Source organism: Narcine bancroftii, chromosome 13, assembly GCF_036971445.1.
Source record: "Narcine bancroftii isolate sNarBan1 chromosome 13, sNarBan1.hap1, whole genome shotgun sequence".
Lineage (NCBI taxonomy): Eukaryota > Metazoa > Chordata > Chondrichthyes > Torpediniformes > Narcinidae > Narcine > Narcine bancroftii.
Genome location: NC_091481.1, coordinates 13,456,251 through 13,479,389, shown reverse-complemented (window position 1 = coordinate 13,479,389; position 23,139 = coordinate 13,456,251). Strand labels below are relative to the sequence as shown.

The 23,139-nt window shown below is 39.9% G+C and overlaps 1 protein-coding gene across 30 annotated transcripts in view; it reads left to right on the top strand.

The window, feature by feature from the left end:
- shank3a (SH3 and multiple ankyrin repeat domains 3a) overlaps nt 1–23,139 on the top strand; it is a 651,448-nt gene that overhangs the window by 87,986 nt on the left and 540,323 nt on the right. The window lies entirely within an intron of this gene.

Genomic DNA, 23,139 nt, shown 5'->3' with positions numbered 1-23,139 from the left:
GGCTCTGTGAAAGGGTAAAAGGGAGAGAGTGAAAGAGATCGACAGTTGGGGAAAGGCTACAGGGCAAAGAGGTGGGGGGTTAATGGAAACTGGAGAAGTCATGTTAATGTCATCCGTTTGGAGGTGCCCAGATGGAAGATGAGGTGTGTTCCTTCAATTTGATAGTGGTCTCAGTCTGGCAGTGCATGAAACCATGGACAGACATGTCAGCAAGGGAATGGGCTATTGGGAGATCCACTCTTTTGCAGCTGACAGAGCTGAGGTGCTCAACAAAGCGATCTCCCAGTCTGTGCCGAGTCTCTCCATTGGCACTGTTTCCACCTTGTGAGTGTTTCTGCTTTTAACCACCCCATTCAGCAGTGAGTTTCAGATCCTAGCACCTTCCAGTGAAGAAAGCATTCCTTGTCTCTCTTCTTATCCATTTTCTAAATTAAATATGTACACCAGAATTTTGGGCTCTCATTTGAGGAGATAGATGCTTACCATTTACTTCATATGGGTCCTAATAATTTTATACTCCTTTGTTAAGTGTCCTCTAAGGCTGCTGTTCCAAAGAAAATAAGCTTGCCTGTCCAAACTTTGGAGGGTGTATCCAGGACATGGAAGCATCTTCAAGTTGCCACTTGACAGAGTTTGCAAATTCCATGCCATTACTTTTTGGATGGCCTCTTCAGACGATTTATTAGAATGGCTAACAGAATAAGAAAGATTTGAAGCATATTGTAATTGATAAATAAAATTACTTTACTCACCCCAGTATACTTAAATTTTCCAGACCTTTGAAACAAAATTCTTGTCTAAAATTGTAGGCTGGTTTCCTGTCTCCTTTTAAATTCTTCAGGCCTGTTTCCCACACCCCTTTTACATTAACTGAGCCTGTTTCCTGTGCTATTTTTAAATTCAAACATTGATTTTCTTTGGTGACAACAATGGGGACTTCACTCTTCTAGGCAGGATGTAGATTTTGGAAAGGTGGCAAGAAATAGCAAGCAGAGAATATAGATGTAATGATAATTGAGTAAAGAGTGGGGGGGGGCTTTAGGGGGGGAAGAGGAGAAATTTGTAAAGCAGTGAAAGATTTGGAGGAAATGTTTGAGGGCAGTGGGAAATAATAAAGGAGTAAGTCTCTGTGGGCCATTCTCTGTTCTTTGAAAAAATAAGTAATTCATTGTATTGTCCAGATCATTCAGTATCTTAGCCCCAGCAACCTTCAAAATATGACTTGCCACAATGGAAATAATCAGTTTTTCAAAACTGGGATTCAAGCTTATTATTATTTCTCTTCCTACCAGCCTAGATGAAATAAGTGATGATCTTTGATTGAAGCTAGTAGCCTTGTATACTGTAAGTGGCAGGTTGGACAGCAGAAATATTGTCGCTGGGGAGTTACTGCCTTTATAAACTGACATTACATAAAATGTAAAGATATAGTGGGGATACTCACTGTTCAACTTCAATTTCCTACCATGTTAAACTATTCAAAACTTTCATTGCTTCGCAAAGTAAATGGAGGATTATGTTGTGCTCAAACTTGTGGTTAAAATATGAATATGATTTAAAGATGTTGGAATTAGTGGTTTATGGGATTGCTGTTATGAAGCTTGTGTTTTACAGCACTTGTGGGAAACAGCAAATATTGTGTCAGTGTTAGTCAGAAACAATATTAGCATAAGACAAGTATAAAATGAAATTTCAACATTCTTCATTGATCTTGTTTGTGACTCAAGATAGGATTTGGGGATGAGCTGGAAGCCTCCATTAAAATTCAACTAAAATTTTTTTAAATCTCAGATTTATTGGGTTGCAAGAGGAATTTTGGGTAGTTTGGCCACATAAAATTTGTGACATGCTTCAATCAAGGTATTGAATTCTGCTTTTGCGTTTTTCCACACCATGAGGACTGGAGGATGACCAATGTTGGGCTTTTAAAAGCAAGCCCGGGAACTACAGATTGGTGAGCTTTGGATCACTGGTGAGAAAGTTATTGGAAGGGACCCTGAGAGATGGATTTATTTGCATATGGAAAGGCAAAGATTACTTTAGGGAAGTCAGCATGGCAAGGGATTGATAAAGGCTGGGCAGTAAGTGCTATGTACATGGATTTCAGCAAAGCCTTCAGAAGAAGTAACTTCCAAATAGTTTGCTGCTCTGGAAGGTTAGAACACATGGGGCCGAGGATATTCTAGCACATTTGATGCAAAGTTGGGCTGCTGGTAAGAGGCAGAGGGTGGTAATGAAGGGTTGTTTCTCAGATTGGAGGTTCTGTGACAAGTGGTGGGCTGCAGGGTTCAGTGCTGGGTCTTCTGTTGTTCATTATACTTATTAATGATTAGGATGAGAATGTAGATGGTACGATGAGTAAGTTTACGGATGACACCAAAAGTTGTGGTATCATGGACAATGAAGAAGGTTGTTTCAAGTTATGTTGGATATTGATCAACTGGATACCAGGCTGTGATCTAGCCAGTCAGCACACGTTCCACCACGTATCTATAGAAATTTGCCAGGGTTTCTGGTGTCATACTAAACCTCTGCAAACTCATGAACTAGAGGCATTGACGTGCTTTTTTCATGATGCCATTCCTATGTTGAGTCCAGGAAAGATCTTCCGAAATAGTAATTCCCAAGAACTTAAATTTGCTCACCTCTCCTCTTCTGATTCCCCCAATTATCACTGAATTGTACACCTCTGGGCTTCCCTTCCTGAAATCAACAATCAGCTCCTTGTCTTTAGTGACATTGAGTGCAAGGTTGTTGTTGGTGCACCAGTCGGCTAAATTTTCAATCTCTGTTGGACCATTCAGTCAGGTTTTCAGATGCTGAGACCTCATGTTACATTTTTACAAAATGGTCTTGGAGCATTGGGTTTGGTTCTAGTTGCCATACTGCAGGAAGGATGTGAATGAACTAGAAAGGTGAGAGTAAAGATTCACAAGGACGTTTTCAATAAATCACAGGAGAGTTTAGTTAACAGGAGAGACTGAATAGATGGGATCTATTTCCCTTGGAGCAAAAGAGGCTGAGGTAATATGACAGAAGAATATAAAATTATGTGAGGTATAAATAAGGTAGCTATCCAGAATCTGTATCCATGGTAAGTGACTCTAAAGCTAGAGGGCAGAGGTTTAAGATTTAGAGGGAGGATATTTATAAGAGATCTGATGGGCAACGTTTTTACACAGAAGGTATTGAGTATCTGGAATGATCTCCAGTGGCAATATTTAAGAAGCATCTGGTTAGGTACTTGAATGAGTACGGTGTAGTAGAGGGCTATGTATGGAAATTCGGGCAAGAGGGAGTAGCACCTGGGCATCGATAGAAAGACATAGCCTCAGTTAGATGTGATGGGCTGAAAGCTCTGTTTCTATTCCTTAGAACAGCCAATCTAAACCTTTTGGCTACAGCCCCTTGAGGATTCTGCTCAAAGTTTATGGGCTCCCTTCCCTGTGCAGCAGTCAAGTTTAGTTGGTTTCTTCCATTCCTCTCCCCTATTGACTACAGTAAAAAAAACCATTTTAAAAATATTTTATGATTTCAGACTCGACCCCCCCCCCCATTATATGTGCCATGGCCCCCAGGGGGGGGAAAGGGGGAGGGGGAACTGTATGCCCCCCCATTGAGAATGGCTGCTCTAGAACTCTATGATTATGATGTAACCTGTGAATTGGATACAGTACAATGATCGTATTATTGAGGAAAAGGACAAAGCTAAAAGTTTTATGTTGTCACTACATTTGTCTCTAAAGTATTTGGATTCAAACTCAACTTTAGGTCTTGTCAATCACACAACACACAATCTCAGTTAATCAGCAAATTCAATTATCCGGCATCTACAAATCCCTATAGGTGCCAGATACCAGGTGTTTACTGTATTTTTTGAGTATTTATACAATACTGAGAGAATGCCATATTATCAATGGATGACTCTTCTGATAACCATGACTCATTGTAGTTTGAATGGATATTTAAAATCCCATAACATAATTTGAAGGTGAAGTTCTCCTGGCCCTGTGGTCATCATTTCCCCTCAAATCTACCACTGAAACATGTCTGGTTCAGTGATCTAATTTCTGCTTGTGGAATCTTGATGTGTATGAATAAGGTTGGTGCATTTGTCCATAAAATAATCATATATAAAATCATATATACATTCTGTGCCAGAATGTAAGACAGGTCCTTAAAATGGAGGTTTGGCCTTCTGTATGTGAAAATAACATGAGCTGGAGGTCTTCAGCCGTAAGTAATTGGTCTGCATACTATCTGAGGCCTGTTGGCTGGTAACACTGATTTGTTGAATGAAAGTGCTCATGGGCTTGAGGTCCTCCAGACTCAGAGGGGAGACATTAGAAGATGATGGTATCTGGCAGGGCCAATGAATTCCAATTATTATCCTACTGAAGCAGTTGGTGTTTGTTGACTTCCTGGAGGTGCAATGTTTCAAGTAATGAAAAATAGTAACAATAAGTTTACACTCTTTTCAATTACAACTTAATAGGTGCCAAAATACTTCCTTCTAGGCAAGTTCACAGAATATGGTCAGATTTTATATATTGCTTGAACCCAAGGCTGTGTTGGTCAAGAAAATACCCACCCAATCTTGGGTTTAAGAGTTTTATAAATGGATTGTTCTTTACTATGGAACATAGAACACTACAGCATTGTACAGGCCCATCAGCCCTTGATGTTGTGCTGACCTATATATTCCTTAAAAAAAGTACTAAACCCTCCCTACCCCATAATCCCCTATTTTTCTTTTATCCATATACCTGTCTAAGAGTCTCTTAAATACCCCTAACATTTCAGCCTCCACCAGCAGGAATTCCAGGCAGCCACAACTCTTTGTGTAAAATAAAAACCTGACAAAACAACAACAACTTACCCCAATGTCTCCCCTAAACTTCCCTCCTTAACTTTGTACATGCATCCTCTGGTGTTTGCTGTTCCTGCCCTGGGAAACAGGTGCTATAAATCCGATTCCAGTGTGAAATAGAGCAACCAAACAACAGCTAACCCTGGGGCAATGTTTACTCTACAAAATTAAAATTTTAAGGCTTTAAAGATATGCAGTTCCATGTTAACAGAATGTCCTTAGTTCTGTTCTGCTAAACACTTCAGTTCTGAAAGAATATTCATTTTTAAATTAGCGGCAGATGATTGAATCTTGCGAGTTACTGTCTGTCCCATTGTCAATAGTATATTCATTTGTTGATGGAAAATTTTCAAAATATGTCAAAATTGGAGGACTAAGTGCACTTAAAAAATTCATTGGTATGAGTGCTCAAGTGCTTTGGATGTGTGAAGCAATGCATAGGAATTGTTTTCTTGTTGAAAATATCCATGAGGAATAATCCTCTCCTCATGTGACTTGGTTTAATTTTCTACCTGCCAATGTTCCACTCTAGATCAATTGATGATAAATTCCTTTTGACCAAACTTGGGTTACTGGAAAATGGGAAGATGCCAACAGATTCAAAACAACAGCAGAAATCTTTTTTATTCAAAGAAACTGCAGAGACTTGAGATGCAATTAAAAGCTATAGTATAGCAACATGGGAGTGTCCAGGTATATGACATTCCTATTGATGGGAATATTAATATAATTCTGTTACAATCTGCTGTTGTAGATGTATAGAGATTTCTCCATCCTACTGACGGAATTTTCCTTTTTCTCTATTGTCCACCATACTCATTCACGTATTGATTACTTTCTTGTTGACCAACTATTGGTCTCTTCTGTTGATTCCTGTACATATGAAACTATGGTAATTTCTGATCATGCTCCTGTGATCTTGTCTTTTTTTTTAAATTTTATTTTAAAAATTTCCATACATGTGATAAATAAACTTTTACATAAACTATTAATTAAATTTGAAATCACAATGATTACATAATGGTTTACCCCACCCTTACCCTCTCTTTCCTCATACTCCCCACTGAAAAAAAACATATAATAACATATAAATGTAATACATAGTTATAAAAAATATAGTAAAAGAGCAAGATAATTTTGTGGATTGCACAAAGTATAAGTTTACACTCTGGAGTCCATCAGTACTTATACAACCATTTTTGGGGAAGAAAATTAACATCGGTCTTAAGAGGCTGGAAATACATTTCTACATATTCACTCCTGAACTTTGCATATATGAGCTCCAAATTTGTAAAGGTAGGATATTTATTTCTCCAAAGGAATACAACTTTGCATTTAGGTACTTCATCTTTCCATACCTAAATGTGCATCTGATTTCCAATTCACTGCAATATACTTCCTTGCTAATGCTATTTTGATAAATTTCACTTGATAAAATGACAATTTTAACTTGGATCTTGTTCCTTCTATATACCCCAATAAAAATAATTCTGGATTTTGTGGAATTGTATATACCAGTAATTTGTTCTTAAAAAAAAAAAAAATTCCTAATTCCACCCAAAAAGATCTTACTTTAGAATATGACCAAGTAGAGTGTAAAAAGGTTCCTATTTCTTCACCACATCTAAAACATTTATCTGATAAATCCAATTTCATTTTATTTAATTTTTGTAAATAATTATATTAAACTAATCTATACCTTACATTTATAATGTTTGTCATACAGCCTCGACAAAGATCTGACTGTATTTTCTCATCAATTGTAATATTTAGGTCTGCTTCCCATTTCTGTCTAGATTTATGAACTCCCTGTTTAATACTAAGAAAAGGTATATTGTAGAAATAAATTTCTTAGTATAGCCTCTCCTAATAAGAACTTACAACTCACTACAAGCTGCTAAGTACATAGGTGAACCTAATTTTTCCCGCAAATATCCTCTCAATTGAAGATAACAAAAAAATGTATTTAGAGTTATTCCATATTTCTTCATTGTTGAAAAGACATCAGTTGACCTTGTTCATAACCATCTCCTATATCTTTAATGCCTTTTTGAAACTAAATATTCAAAAATTGATTTTCTTTAGTAAAGGGTATGATATTATTTTGATTCAAAGGTATCTTCGGTGATGTACTTCGTTTTGTTCCAATTTCATTATTTATCTTGTTCCAGATAGTCCTGGGATCTTGTCTGTTAATATATCAGATTTGCCCAAAGTAACCAAGCAGTGGCAATTTAACTCTAAATTGCTATCAGACTCTGATTTTTTGAAATTTATGGAAGATCAAATTGCTTTTTTTTTCCAGTAAAAATTCTACTCCGGATGTATCCGGTTTAGTAATTTGGGATGCTTTTAAAGCCTTCATTTGAGGTCAAATAATTTCTTTTATTGCCAACTTTAAAAATGAAAGCTAATTCTGAGAAAGATGACTTGGCTAATCAAATTAAGTATATTGATCAACAATATGCCATGACCTTTTGCAGTATGTATCGAATCTGGATCGATTGATTCCCTCTATTTTATCTCTTCCTCAGCAATTTGGTCAATTTTCAGGTGACAAAATAAAATTACTGAAAAGTCAGATGTTTGTGCTGGATTCTTCTTACTCTTTAGATTCCTCTGTTCCTTTTAAAATGGTCAATAATCAATTTAATTATCTGGGTATTGCCATCACTAGGAAATTTAATAACCTGTTTAAGGAAAAATTTCTTACCCTATTGAGTCATGTTAAGAAGTCCTTGACTCAAAGGTCCCTGATTTCGATGTTCTTAATTGGACATGGTAATATTATTAAGATGAATATCCTGCAAAAATTTTTATACATTTTTCAAGCTGTACCTGTTTTTGTTCCTAAATCCTTTTTTGATTCTTTGGTCTCTCTTATATCTTCCTTTATATGGAATAAAAAGCATCCCCATCTTAAAAAAAACCCTTCCTTCAAAATATTAAGAAAAATGGAAGCTTGGCATTACCTAATTTTACATTTTACTACTGAGCAGCTAATATCAGATATTTTAATTTTTGGATTCATCATAAGATTTTCTCAGGTGCTTCCAGTTGGATTAATTTAGAAATTAAATCTACTAAAAAGTTCTCCCTTATTTCAATTCTTGGACCACCTTTACCTTTCTCTGCTTCCAGATTATCAGATAATTTTGTGGTCAGACATACAGTGAGAATTTGATTTCAAATCAGGGAACATTTTGGATGTTCTAATAACTAATAAGGACTTATTAGTTAGTCCTATCTTAAGTAATTTTTTTCCCTCCCTCTGTTCAAGATAGTGGTTTTATCCAATTTTTCTTGAACCTTTTTATTGACTATACTCTTGACTCTTTAAACAACTATCTGCTAAATTTAATATACCTAGACATCATTTTATCATTATTTACAGTTTAGGAATTTTCTGAACTCTGAGACTTCCTCAGGACTTGGATTTTAATGTTATGGGGAAGATGTATAGTTTTCAATTGGACCTTAAACAGCTGTTGTCTGCCCTGTATGAACTATTTTTGCTATCTAGGGATAATTCCCTGGATGGAATTAAAAAAAACTATGGTAACAAGATTTCCAACAAATATTTTCTGAGACTACATGGGATTCTATTCTGAAACATATTCATTCATCTTCTCTCTGTGCTAGACATTCACTATTGCAATTTAAAGTAGTACATTGTGCCCACTATTCCAAAACCCAATTGGCTAAATTCTATCCTAACTTATCTTCTAAATGCGATAAATGTAAAACTGGAGATGTTTCATTGTTTTGGTTATGTCCTCCTCTTATTATCGGGATGGCCACCCACTCTCCATCTCTCCATCCTCCCACCCTCCATCCTCACTACATTCTACAGAGGATGTATTGAAAGCATCCTGTTCAACTGCATCACAGCCTGGTTTAGAAGCTGTACCTCCCTGGACCACAGGATCCTGCAGAGGATAGTGAGATCATCAGAAAAGATCATTGGGGGCTTTCTTCCTACCATGAAGGACATCAACAACACTTGATGCAGGTGAAAAGCAATAATCATTGTGAGGGATTCCACACACCCTTCACATAAACTGTTCTCTCTTCTGCCATCTGGTCGGAGGTACCATAGTACTCAGGTCATTACTTTCAGATTTGGTAACAGTTTTTTTTCCCCCCAAGCCATCAGGCTTCTGAATTCCCAGAACATATGTGGACTTTTACTGTATACGTCTTAATATTTTAATATTTCAATGTGTTTAACTTCCATGGTTCTGGAGAAACACTATCTTGTCTTTACCATGCATGCATGGTATGCACAATAAATAAATGTGACTTGACTTGGAGACGACTTGAAGGCATATTTCGTACACTATTTTTAGTTTTTAATATTAATTTGACCCCATCTCCTTTTATTGCTTTGTTTGGAATAAATGGGCCCAATGATCCTTGTTTTGAATGCTGCATGCATTCAGATAGAGTGCCCCAACACTCATTGATGTTTTAGAATTTATTAATACTCTTTTTGATAACACTAATAACTTTCCAGATTGCTTTTCCTTTTACAACTTCTAGACCTCAGACATTTGCAATCTCTCACCAATTAGATGTGATAGTTTGCTTTCCTACTTCAATTGCCAAGATCGTCAATGTCCTTCATTTACCACATCTTGCAAGTTTGCTTAACTTATTTATCTCTCACTATAGTCTATTCCTGGCCATTTAGCTTCCTAATGATCTTTATGTCAAGAACAAATATATTTTTTAGCCATTTCTAGAATGGAAAAATGATCAAGGGATTTCACAGAAGCATTAAAAAACAAACCTTAATAACCAGCCAAATAAAGGGATGTTGAGCTATCTGAGAGATAAGTACCTGTAAGAACATAATTTATAATACCATTTGGAAAGAGTTTAATTTCAGTGTAAGTGCAAAATGTGGAAGCGTTTTAACAGGGGAAGGGAGTGCAATTTCAGTGCTTGCCATAGGCGTCATTTTATTAAGTCTGAAATAGTCTTAATTATTCTTACCAAAACTGATATATAGGGTCAGTGTCAGAAACTCTCTCAGTGTGGGGGCACAACAGTCACATGTCCCCCTCATTGAGCATGCACCAGCCGGCACTATTTAGGACCCCTTTATAATAACTGCTACAGGCTCTACAATACCTTACTCCATCACTGATGAGACAGAAAAGAAATGGTGGAAGTATAATAATGTAGGAACTTAAAAACACCCGAACTTGTTCTCCACACAGGATGATTGGCCCTCAGCCACAAAGAGAAGCCTCTATTCTTCTTGCAGAAAATAATACACATAAATTCAGACATATCCAATGTCACCTGACTCTCAGCATTGTATGTCTTCTGGTTCTTTTGTATTGCTGCCTGCATAACAAATTATAGAGTTTGAACTGTTAGCAGAACATCTTTTACTGGAGTGGTAGCTCTCAACTCAACAAAAATGCAGCTATAAGCAATCCCCACTTTATGGTGGGGGGTGGGGTGGAGTGTGTAGGGGGTGGAATTGTGTTCCTAGAAAATAATCTACATTGTAATTTTTATAATATGAAGCTTCATCTGTGCATATGTCAAAAAATGAGAGTTGAAAAAAAATAGTGTTTATTTACTTTTCCACACAAATTCAAGAAGAGTGAATTTTATTCCCTATTTCAGATTTTCAGATCATGATTTGAGAATTCTATAGGGCCATATTTCCATTACCCAATTGGCTGGAACACAGGCTGTATCTGCCAAATGAGGTGCCACCTTACACTCCATTCTTAAAGGTCCACTTACCCTTGTGGTGCTGGACTTCAGCCTTCAAGTAGGTAGCCAAGATCATAAAGGATCTCCATTTCCCTGGTTGTCCAGCACCTCCAGGTTAAAGAACAGTTTATTTCAATCAGCAATCAGGCTTTTGAATCTCCCCTTTACTACATTCAGGGTAATGGGGATCCTCTACTTGAGGCAGCACCTCCTATAGATGTCTCCAATGTATGGGAGGTCAGAGTCTGTGATGGAATTGGCTATGTTTGCTATCTTCTGCAGAATTCTGTACTCCTGGGGACTCGAATTTCTAAACTAGGCTATGATGCAACTAGTCAGCATACTTTCCACCGTGCACCTGTGGAAGTTCGATCGAATATTCGATGATATGCCAAATCTCCTCAGACCTCTCAGAAAGTAGAGGGATTGGCATGTCTTCTTGGATGTGCTCGCTCTGATGCATGGACTTACAGGAACTTTAAGGTACAGACCCTCTTCACCCTTGTCCCATCAATGTGGACAGGAGTGAGGTCCCCCAGCCTCCCCTCCTTAAAAATCACAAGTTCCTTGATCTTGGAGACACTGAGAGCAGGGTTGTTGTTCTGGCATCACGCAGCCAGATTCTCCATCTCTATCCGATATTTGCAGTTATTTGGCCATGAATGCATGTGTCTCAGCAAATTTATATACTGCATTGGAATGAAGCTTGGGTACACAGTCATGAGAGCAGAGGGAATGGAACAGGGAACTAAGCATGCATCCTTGGGGTGCCCCTGTTGGTGCTCAGCAAGGAGGAGGTGATGTTGAATGGGGTCTGCTAATGAGGAAGCCAAAGATCCAGCTACAGTGAGATGAACAGAGTTCCAGATCTCTTAGTTTGTCAGTAGATTGTCTTGTCGCTTTCCAACCTCCTGCTGTGAATTGAATCTGCACTGTGTTCTTGGAGGCAATATTGTCTTAAATGTTGTGGGGAGGTTATATGCAAACAATATCTTAAGACTGGCAGCCTTTGAATCAACAATATGCCACTCCTATCCATACCTCCTGAAGATATTTCCATTTCTGTAACCAAAAATTGATGGGAGAGTTTGTACAAAGTTGGATTTTCATAAATCAGATGTGGAGCCGGTGTATATGTCCATTTTTCATTGAAGCACACACATAGGCAATCTGTTACTCCCAATCAACAACTGTTTCACCTCAAATACACAAAGGGTTCTTGCTGCATTGGTGCTGAGCGGATTGTCAGAATCAGAATTAATTGCAATGAATAAGTCACGAAATTCATTGTTTTGTGGCAGCTTCACAATGCTGACATTTATATAAACCAGATTACAAAAATAAATAAAAATTGTGCACGAAAATTCAAAGTAAGACAGTATCTTTGGTTCATTGATCATTCAGGAATGTGATAGCAGCAGGGAAGAAGCTGTTCTTGTGCCGCTGAGTATTTGTCTTCAGGCTCCTGTACCTTTTACCTGATGGTAGCAGAGTGAAGAAGGCATTAGCCTGGGTCATGGGGGGGGGGGGGTCCTTGAGGACACTACCTCTTGTAGATGTCCTCGATGGAGTGAAGATTGGTGCCCATGATGTCGCAGGCTGAGTTAACAACCCACTTGAGTTTACTTTCTTTCCTTAGGGTGGGCACCTCCATATCAGACAGTGATGCAACCAGCCAGAATGCTCTCCTCGGTACACTTGTAGAAGTTTGAGAGGCTTCAGTGCACCTCAGACAGTAGAGCAGCTGGTGAGCCTTCTTTGTGGTTGCATCATGATTGATAGACTGACTTGCTGCAGGAACAATTTGTATATCCAGGTCTTGGTTGCCTGCCCATCTGAGCTCCTGGTGTCCTGAAGGCAGGTTTACCATGCAGTCCCAGCCAACCGTCCGCCCATCCAAGCTCCCTGCACCCTGAATGTCACCTTTCTTGGTGCACAAGGATGAAACATTCTTTCTCATAGTCCCCAATATCTTTTGACATCAGTTTACACCTGTGTCCTCCCTCAACCTTCTATGGTCCAGGATGAATGTGCTAGCTCTCTAGTTTAACCTTGTCTCTGAAGTACCTCATCTTCGAAACCACTTAAGCATATTGCTCCGACACCCTTTTGAACCTTAATATTCTTTCCACAATGTGGTGAGCAGAATGCCCCCTAACATTGGCTTCCCTGGTTTTGCATTTTGTGTTTCTCTACATGAAGCCCTGGATTTCATGTGCCGCACTAACCATTCAACATGCCTTGCCACTTTGAGAAAAATTGCACATATACATCCAGGGCCGAATGGAAAAAATTCCAGATACAGGAAATCTAAATTTAAGTGAAATGCACAGTAGGTCAGAAAGCACCCTTGGAGAGAGAAACAGAGATAATGTTTGTCTAAATATTTAAGTAAGCCAAAAAAAGCTTACTTTAAAGCTACTGTGTAATGGTTGTTACCGTGTAAAAGTTGACCCCCTATTTTTGGCCCCAAAATTTGGTATTTTCCATATAGCACATGTAAAAGTCAACCCACCCTATTTTTGGCCCCAGCAGCCCATCTACTGGAGCTCCCAACACCTTGTCTGCCAACTCTTGCCTCAGCACCAGCTGTCCACTCACCAAAGCTCCTGATGCTCCATCTGCAGTCTTTTGCCTCAGCACTGGTCACCCATCTACCAGAGATCCTGATGGCCCATCCACAGACTCTCCCCTAGGCCCTGGCCACCCATTCACTAGAGCTCCTGATGCTCTGACCGTGGACTCTTACCTCAGTCTCAGCCATCTGCCCACCAGAGCTCCCGATGCCCTGACCGTAGACTCTCATCCAGGTCCCGGTTGCCTGCCCATCTGAGCTCCCGGTATCCTGAAGGCAGGTTTACCACTCAGTCCCAGCCAACCGCCCACCCATCCAAGCTCCCTGCACCCTGAATGTGGACTTATCACTGAGCCCGGTCACCCACCCACCCATCTGAGCTCCCAGTGCCCCAAACTCAGGCTTACTACCCAGTCCCAACCACCTGCCCACCCATCCGAGCTCCTAACATCTTAAACCCAGACTTCACCACTAGGTCCCAGCCATCTGCCCATCCAAGCTCCTGATGGATCAAGTGACTTACCACGGTCAAAAGTAGTATGCGAGTAAAGGTCCACTCCGTAAATTGAACCCTAAAATTTGTCTGCAGAATTCAACTATTACATGTGAATATATGGTATTTCTCCACCGATGTGACCTAACCTGCTAATGATGTCCACCACTCTCTTGTAATTATTTCTGGGTCCTCTATTGCTGCACGCTCCTTAGAAATGTGCCATTTAGCTCATATTGTGTCTGCACATTCTTTCAACCAAATAGCATCACGTCATGCATCTCTGTATTAGAATTCTTCTGGCACTTGTCTGCTCCTCCCTCTAATGCTGTTAATCACCTCCAATATCTGGTATTTCCTCACATTCAGAGAACAGCTGTTATTCAGATAGGTATCGCATATCAGCATGAAAGCAAACTGGAGTAGGACTTGACCTTGAATGTCAGTAACAGATCTCAGACTGTGTTTCAGCTCTGTATCTGCTTTCCCAGGCAGAAGCACAACTTCATGAAGGGAACAGCACTCTCTGTGTGTGGGGCACCCCATCACTGGAGACGTAGCATAAGAAAGAAATTTATACTCAGAGTGGATCAATCAAGGGGCTTGGGAATCCGATTAGGCGTGCAGAATAATGAAATTGGGTTTGCAATGACGTGAAAATAATATTTTGAGGACAAAGGGCATCTGCTGATATTGTGAAGCAACTTTGATAAAATATTTTGGCTGAATTCGGAGCAAAGTTTCAAAAGATGTAATTGAAGCAGTATACACTGCTGGTGAGTAAAAAGGGAGCATGGGAAACAGTGAGGCAGATGCCGAATTATTAGGTTTTCTCAATAATTGGATCATGGATTGCTAGAATGTTATAGCAGTGGGGGTACCTTATAGGCACCACGGGAAAGCTAAACCTTCCAATGGAATCGATGAACCCAAGTGAGAATTGAATTGTATGAATGGGGGAGGAACCCGGGAATGTGGGGAGAAGGTGAATTGGTGGAAATGCAAGAAGATGGCAGATGGGCAAATGGAGTTGTGAACAATTGTGGAGAGAGAGGATATTTTGCTCAAGTGACTTGTTAATATTTGTGCCCTGCATTCTACCCACACAAATTTGCTCATTTGCATCTGTTTAAACTTGAATCGTCAAATGTAGATGCTTGAGACATATGAAAATTGTATTTGCAATCCATCTGGAATTATGCCAGGTTCAGTAGCTTCTCTGTGCTGATATGTACATTGGTTCTTTGTCATGAGATTTCAAATATTAAATAATAGGAAAAAAATGACAAAATGAAAAAAATGCATGGCCTTTACTGGAACAGAAACAAATGAAATGATTGTATTTAGGTAACATTTTCCATTTTGGGCACTTCAAAGATCCTCACACCCAATGAATTAGTAAAAGAAATAAATTCCTTTCGTATGTGACCTTTGGCAGTATCAGACAAATAAATACCTTCCGAAGGGCAGTAAATGTTCCATTGCCAAAAATGGTAAAACAAAACCTGAGCCCTCTGCTCTCTTCCCCATCACTTCTCAGCTTTCTCTTGCATCTTCCCATCTCTTACCTGTTAGCCTGTGCTCCCCTCCCCATTCAATAAGAAAACCTTATTTATATAAAGAGTGGTTAGGGTCTAGAAGCAGATTAAATTGTAGCACTCAATCAGAAACTGGATCTGTGTCGGAAATGTTAGGACCGCAGGGGAGACAGTAGCTTTGGGGGACTAGCTAGATTGGTCTTGCAGAATGCTGGTTTAGACTTGTTGGGGTGCATGTTATCCTTCCAAGCTGTAATCATCATGTGCGTCTATGGTTCTGTGTGTAATGTATTCAAGAGATATTGAGTCAGCAAATATACTTCTATATTCTATAGTTAGGGAGGTTTATTAACAATGGAGCATCTTTGTATCCAGAAATGGTTTCTCTAAACTCTTGCTACAAATATTGAAACTGTTAGATTGTTTTTCTTTTTTTTTTGGCTTGGCTTTGCAGACGAAGATTTATGGAGGGGTATGTCCACGTCTGCTGCAGGCTTATTGGTGACTGACAAGTCCGATGCAGGACAGGCAGGCACGGTTGCAGCGGTTGCAAGGGAAAATTGGTTGGTTGGGGTTGCGTGTTGGGATTTTCCTCCTTTGTCTTTTGTCAGTGAGGTGGGCTCTGCGGTCTTCTTCAAAGGAGGTTGCTGCCCGCTGAAATGTGAGGCGCCAAGATGCACGGTTGGAGGCGATATCAGCCCACTGGCGGTGGTCAATGTGGCAGGCACAAAGAGATTTCTTTAAGGAGTCCTTGCACCTCTTCTTTGGCGCACCTCTGTCTCGGTGGCCAGTGGAGAGCTTGCCATAGAACACGACGTGTTCTATGGATTGTTTAAGGAGGAAACTTATTATTGTAACTGTGCTGTCCATTTGGATCACAGTATGGGCACACTACTCACGAATAGATAGAAGATAGCAAGCTTAAAATTGTATTACTCCATTCACATTCAAATCAATAAAAAGCAAGGAGATGAATGATTGGTTAATATGTTACAGGGCTGAGGGAGAAGTATCACTTTGGAATTGGGGGTCTTGCTACTGGCATTACAATTCTCTGTTACATAACAGGGGTACAGCAGTACACAGTTTTGTATAAAGTAGAATGGGATTTGATTCAGAGTTAAGATCATGACTCAATGAACCAGTCAACTTGGAAAGCATAATTGGACAGCTTAAGGCTTTGACTATGAGTGTCTGAGCTGACATTTCATCTGATTGCTGAATGGTTTTAAAACTATAAACTGTCTTTTGTTTTTTTTTAAACTCAAACAATTAAAGTTAACAGACAAGTTAACATTTCTTCTAAGAAACTAAGAGAAGCCAACTTATGGTATTCATGTTTGGAATTGTTACAACTGCTTTCAGAATCAGAATCAGAATTTATTGCCATGCACCTGTTACAAACTTTATTGTTTTGCAGTCGCATTACAGTACAAATATTGCTATAAAAATTACATTTAAAAATAAATAAATTCATGCAAAAAATAAGAGAAAGTGAGGTAGTTTTGTGGTTCATTGTCCATTCAAGATCTGATGGCAGAGAGGAAGAAGTTGGGTTTGTATGTCCTTCCCGATAGTAGCAGTGTGAAAAGGGTCGTGGTTGAGGGGTGGGGGGGTGGGTGGGGGTGGGTGGTCCTCGAGGATAGAGGCTGCTTTATTAAGACATTGCCTCTTGCAGATGTCCTCGATGGAGTAGAGACTGATCTTGCCTCTTATGGCAGTTTTTTTTCTTGTCCTATGCATTAGCACCTCCGTACCAGACGGTGATGCAACCAGTCAGAATGCTTTCCACGGTACACTTGTAGAAATTTGCAAGAGTCTTTGATGACATAACAAATCTCCTCAAACTCCTCATGAAGTATAGCCACTGGCGAGCCTTCTTCATGATTGCATTGACATGGAGGCTCCAGGACAGATCCTCAGAGATATTGACACCCAAGTTTCTGGTAAAGTTTTTAACCCATTCCACTGCTGACCTCTCAATGAGGAACTGATTCAAGTTACAGCTGAGGATGTTGACTACCACTTGTATTCAACAACAGGAGAGGAGAAAACAATGGGGTAATATTTCAGAGCTTTTCTTTGTCCACTCTGAAATTTGGGAAATAGATGTTAATTTCAGATTTAAATGAGTTGGGTAGAGCTTCTTAGAATCTTGAGTGCAAATGGACTATGATTAAAGGAATGAATAAAACTAATGATAGAGAGGTTGATGATGACAACTTGCTATTTTGGGAGTCATCTAACAGAGGACCCTTCTGCAGAGAAAAATTCTATGAAGGATTCAGATTTGCAATGGAGATTACATGAATCACTGCTATTGCTACTTCTCAGCCAGGCCTATACCCACATTCTGAACTGCAGTGAAGCATTTGATCTTAATAGAAAAAACATTACTTGCTCTCTAATGAGTCAGAATACATCATGGAGATCAAGAATTTGGTTGGCTGGTGCCAGAACAACAATCTCGCTCTCAATGTCATGAAGACCAAGAGACTTATTGTTGATTTTAGGAAGAGGAGTCTGTGAAACCATGCACTCGACCACATTGAGGTGATGGAGTTAGAAGCTTGGGTGTCCATATTTCAGAAGGCCTCCCTTGGAGGCAGCCCATTGAGGAAAATGTGAAGAGACACACCAATCCCTCTAGTTTGTAAGCCTGGGCAGATTTGCCATGTTGTCTAATAACACTGAACAACAATTTTTTTCCAAAGATTTGCTTCCTGAAAAAAAAAGAGGATTCTAATAGGCAACTTCAAGCTGAACACAGAGATAATTTCAGATTTGCCGTATCATGTAGGAAGTTATAGAAACATTAAATTAACATTTATTGAATTTAGTTTGTTTAATCACATAATGATGCTGACACGTTGCTTTAGTTCAACTGACTGATTTTCATTTGTACTCAGCATCTGATGCCTCTTGTGTCAGTGTCGAACAATAGTCAGCCAGCATTGATAGATTCCAGTTGCTCTGATATTGCTTTTCCACGGTCACAATATCCTGGTGAAACCTTTCACCATGTTCGTCACTGACTGTACCATGTTCAGCAGGGAAGAAGTCCAAGTGCGAATGCAGAAAATGAATTTTCGATGATATGTTGCACTTTATGCTTTTGTATGCTTGAAGTAGACTTAAAGTATGACAGAAAATCATAAAAATAGGTTATATCTAAAAAAGTGGTATGACAGGAAAATGTTAAAAGTGATTTTCATGATAAGCAGCCCAAAACCCATAAAATACACCCTTAAGTGTTCAGGAAGCAAAATCTTTGTAATCCAGTGTAATCTATCAAACATCTTCAGATGCACTGTTGAAAATTATGGAAGGTAGCAAATATAGGCAGGTCCATCACAGGCTCTCACCTCATCCATTGAAGACATCTCATGATGTGTGGCCTCGAGAAGGAAGGAACCCATCAGCCTGATCACAACCTCCTCTTACTGCTCGCTTCAGGCAGAAGGTACAGAAGCCTGTAACTCTAGGTTCAGGAACCGTTTCTTTCCTAGGACTATCAGGCTCTTGAACCTCCCCTTATTACACTGATCATGGACTGCTCCATGAAAAGGACTGCAATATTTTAATGCCTCTATTTTCTGGCATGACCATATTGTGAATATTTATTAACTATCTTTTGTAGTTATTCTCACTCTTTAATTTTATGTTGTAGATAGAGCAGAAGGTTGTCATGTTGTCATAGGTACAAGATATAGGCAGGATGTAGAGTTGGGGGATAAGTGGCAGATGGAGTTCAATCTGGATAAGTGAAGTGATGCATTTTGTAAGGTCAAAGTTGAAAGCAGAGTACATGGTTAACGGCAGGATTCCTAACAGTGTAGTAGAACAGAGGAACTTTAAGTATTGACAGGAAATCACAAAAATTGGGGTCAAGATTGCTGCCCAGGTTGATAGGGTAGTTTAAAAAAAAACTTATGGTATGCTGGTCTTTAGTCAAGATTTGAGTTAAAGTGTTGAGAGGTAGTGTTGCAGTTCTATAAAACTCAGGTTATTCCACATTAAGAATATGGTGTTCAGTTCTGGTCACCTCATTACAGGAAGGATGTAGAAACTATGGAGATGATGCAGAGGAGATTTACCAGGATATTGCCAGGATTGGTGAATGTATCTTATGAGGCAAGGCTAACAGAGCTAGGGCTTTTCTCTCTGCAGGGAACAAGGGTGAGAGGTGACTTCAGAGAGGCCTACAAGATTATGAGAGGCATAGATAGGCTGAGCAGCCAGCACTTTTTTCTCCAGAGCGAGAGGAGCAAAAACACAAAAGTACATCTGTACAAGGTGAAAGAGGAAAGATTAGGGCAGATTTCAGGGCTAAGTTTCTAACACAAAGAAGTACTACAGTATAGTTTTTTTTCTTTTATGAAATACCAGTTTGGCTCCGGAAAGTAAGAATTTTGGTGGATTTATGACCATAATTATCATTATTATCAGCAACATTTAGAGGTATATGGCAAAACAATCAGCTTCCACACCAATGTAACGACTCATTAATGTTATGTGCCTTAAGTGAGGATACATTTCGCTGCTGCCTGTGCCTTGAGAATTCTTTACCCCAAAGCAGAATCCAGTAAAATATGGAACATCAATATAGCAATACAATACAAAATACTGTAAGATATCCCCATATCTTTCCAATTTCACAAATTGTAGGTGAACATGTGTTGTTGCAGTCTAGCATTAGAAGGCTGTTACTTCTCATTTTTCATCCAGATGCTTGTCCTTTATGACCCATGAGCTTCATGTGCTAGATGCCTATCTTCAATCTATTGGCTAGGACACAGGTGAATATTCTGCCTGATAAATCATGATAAGAGATGTATTAGTGAACACCTAAGAGGAAGATTCAATGCACCAAACTGTACTCAAGGTGACCTCTTGGGGGCAGAACGGATGGTGGTAATATGATCGCAACTAGACCAACTTACAGTCCCTGAATCACTGATTCCGGTTCTCTTAATGCTTCCCTTTGGAATCAGTTCTCTGTACATTCTGAGCTGGGCTCATCGTTGTGAGTGGGGTTAGGTAGGGAGCATGTTTCAGTAATTATAAAAGAGAAATAAGTTGAAGAGTGCCATATCTCTGCAGCTGTTGGACCATGATCTGCTTGTGTGTGGCATCTCTCTACTCATGGAGGAGAACAATCTACTGACATGCAGACCTCCCTGTTCATACAAACTGCTAGCTGCTCACAGACAAAACCCCATTGATTCTGCAGAACTGTGAATTGGTCATGTGTTCCATTCTTGTATTCTATCAGAGCAGCACTCTGCCCATGAATGGCATCTTGCTGCTCACTGACAACATCCAGATGCCCATGATAAGATATAGCTTTTAGTGCAAAGCTTTAATTTGTTCCTGTGTGACAGAAGTAAGACACCCAGATGGCTTTGGCTGAGATTGCAGAGAGTTTGCAAGACTTCATAGGTTCTCTCCATCTGTGTTCCACTGTAAAGGCCATGAACTGCTATGTGGTTGGCCGGTACATCACATCCTGAGGAGTGGTGGATTTCTCAATACTTCTTCTAATTTCTTGCATTTGGCTGGCCCCTATCAAGAAAGGATCCACATCTAAGTCCTCTGCATGGACCCCTCTCCTCTCTGCTGAGCTTTGGCATGAGATTCCCTACACCTTGCACCAGACTGCAGTACACAACCTTAAACCTCTCTGAAGCACATTCCTCTAACCTGGTGATGTGAGTACTATGGGGTATCTGGTGCAATGACACCCTTGCAATGTCATCATGAATTGACATCATCATCCCCTGCTGCTACTTGATCTCTTTAAGCTGCTTCTGATCCTCCCACTCTGATTCATGCAATTCTGTTTAAGAAGAAAGAGAGAGCCTCTTCTCATATCTTGCAAAGACAAAATGGAAGATACATGCAGCTACTCCTAAAGCCACTGTAAGAGCAGCATGAAGATGTCCACTATGGATTATTTCAAAGGGGATAAATCAATGAAACATTGTTAACAGGTAAATTTAAAAAATGTAATCTAACCTCTGCTTGTGATTTTTTTTTGCCTTACCAAAGAGGAGGATTGTATCATCCAGCCTGAAAAAATGCTGGACGTGGGAGGCTCTCCCCTCATTCCCTATTGCTTATTATGTTCTAGCCTAAATGGAGATGAAAAATTTGAAGCGACATGAATCAAATGTTTGAGGATGGGTTGGGAGAATGGTGATGGTGCAAAAGAAAGTAGAGTATGAATGGAGTAGATGTCCTTGTGACTTCTTGCGTGTGTCTGTAACTTGATGCATCTTTTTGTCATTGCTCCATTGTCCAGGGATTCTCAGTCCGAGACAAATCATCCAAACTTTCAAGCCAGGTTCTTCTCACACAAGTTATTGAGGATTTTCTGTCTCCCTGCCACACAGGAACTCTCTCTTGGCATGCATTGCAGTTTTGAGCATTCCTATGCCACTGTTAATGAGCCTGGAATCAATCAATCTCTCACTGTCGCTCACACCCTCTCGCTCCCTGTCTCTCACTTACGATTTTTGCACAGTCTTTACAGGATTTTATTGTTATGAAGAATCTCCAATATCCTGGCATTGGTCGTTCACACTGGAATGACCAAAACTACAAATCTCCATTTCAGTCCGCCTTTTTATACAGCATTTCAGCATTTTGGTATGTAATGAGGTGGGGCTTGCAATGCCACTGCATCAACATTGACTGTGACGTATGCAGCACCACTGCACTTGCCCCCTCCTTCTCCTCAGCTTTCTCCATTGTAGCCCTTCTGAGAGATATTAATATAGTGCACATCCTTTGTTCTGACCCTCACCTGTCTTATGTCCCAATTAGATGCCCGTTAAGCTATTAAACATTTTTAACATTTCCCCCTTGGCCAGACGATGAGCAATGGCATTTGAGACAAAGACCCAGCTAATGAAATGTGTGTCCACTTACTAATCCACATATATTAAACTTACGCAAAATGCAATTAAACACATCGACATAAAGGTTTACCTCATGGAGGTAAGTGAAGTGCAGCTTACACTGCAGACATTCTGGGGAAAATGACTCTCTCTCACACATTCTCTCTCACACCTCTCTCTCACACACTCTCTCTCACTCACACACTCTCTCATTCACACTCTCACACACTCACACTCACTCAGTCTGTCTCACTCATTCACACTCTCACACACTCACACTCTCATTCACACTCTCTCTCACACACTCTCACATTCTCTCACTCACACACTCTCTCATTCACACTCTCATTCACACTCTCTCACACACTCACACTCACTCAGTCTGTCTCTCACTCAATCACACTCTCACACACTCACACTCTCATTCACACTCTCTCTCACACACTCTCACACTCTCTCACTCACACACTCTCTCATTCACACTCTCACACACTCACACTCACTTAGTCTGTCTCACTCATTCACACTCTCATTCACACTCTCTCTCACACACTCTCACACTCTCTCACTCACACACTCTCTCATTCACACTCTCACACACTCACACTCACTTAGTCTGTCTCACTCATTCACACTCTCACACACTCACACTCTCATTCACACTCTCTCTCACACACTCTCACACTCTCTCACTCACACACTCTCTCATTCACACTCTCATTCACACTCTCTCACACACTCACACTCACTCAGTCTGTCTCTCACTCAATCACACTCTCACACACTCACACTCTCATTCACATTCTCTCACACACACACACTTTCTCTCACACTCTCTCTCACACTCTCTCTCACACTCTCTCACTCACACACTCTCATTCACACTCTCTCATTCACACTCTCTCACACACTCACACAGTCTGTCTCTCACTCAATCACACACTCACACTCTCTCTCTCACACACACTTACAATCTCTCTCACTCTCTGTGTAACTTCACTGTTATGTGACAACCAAGGGGATTG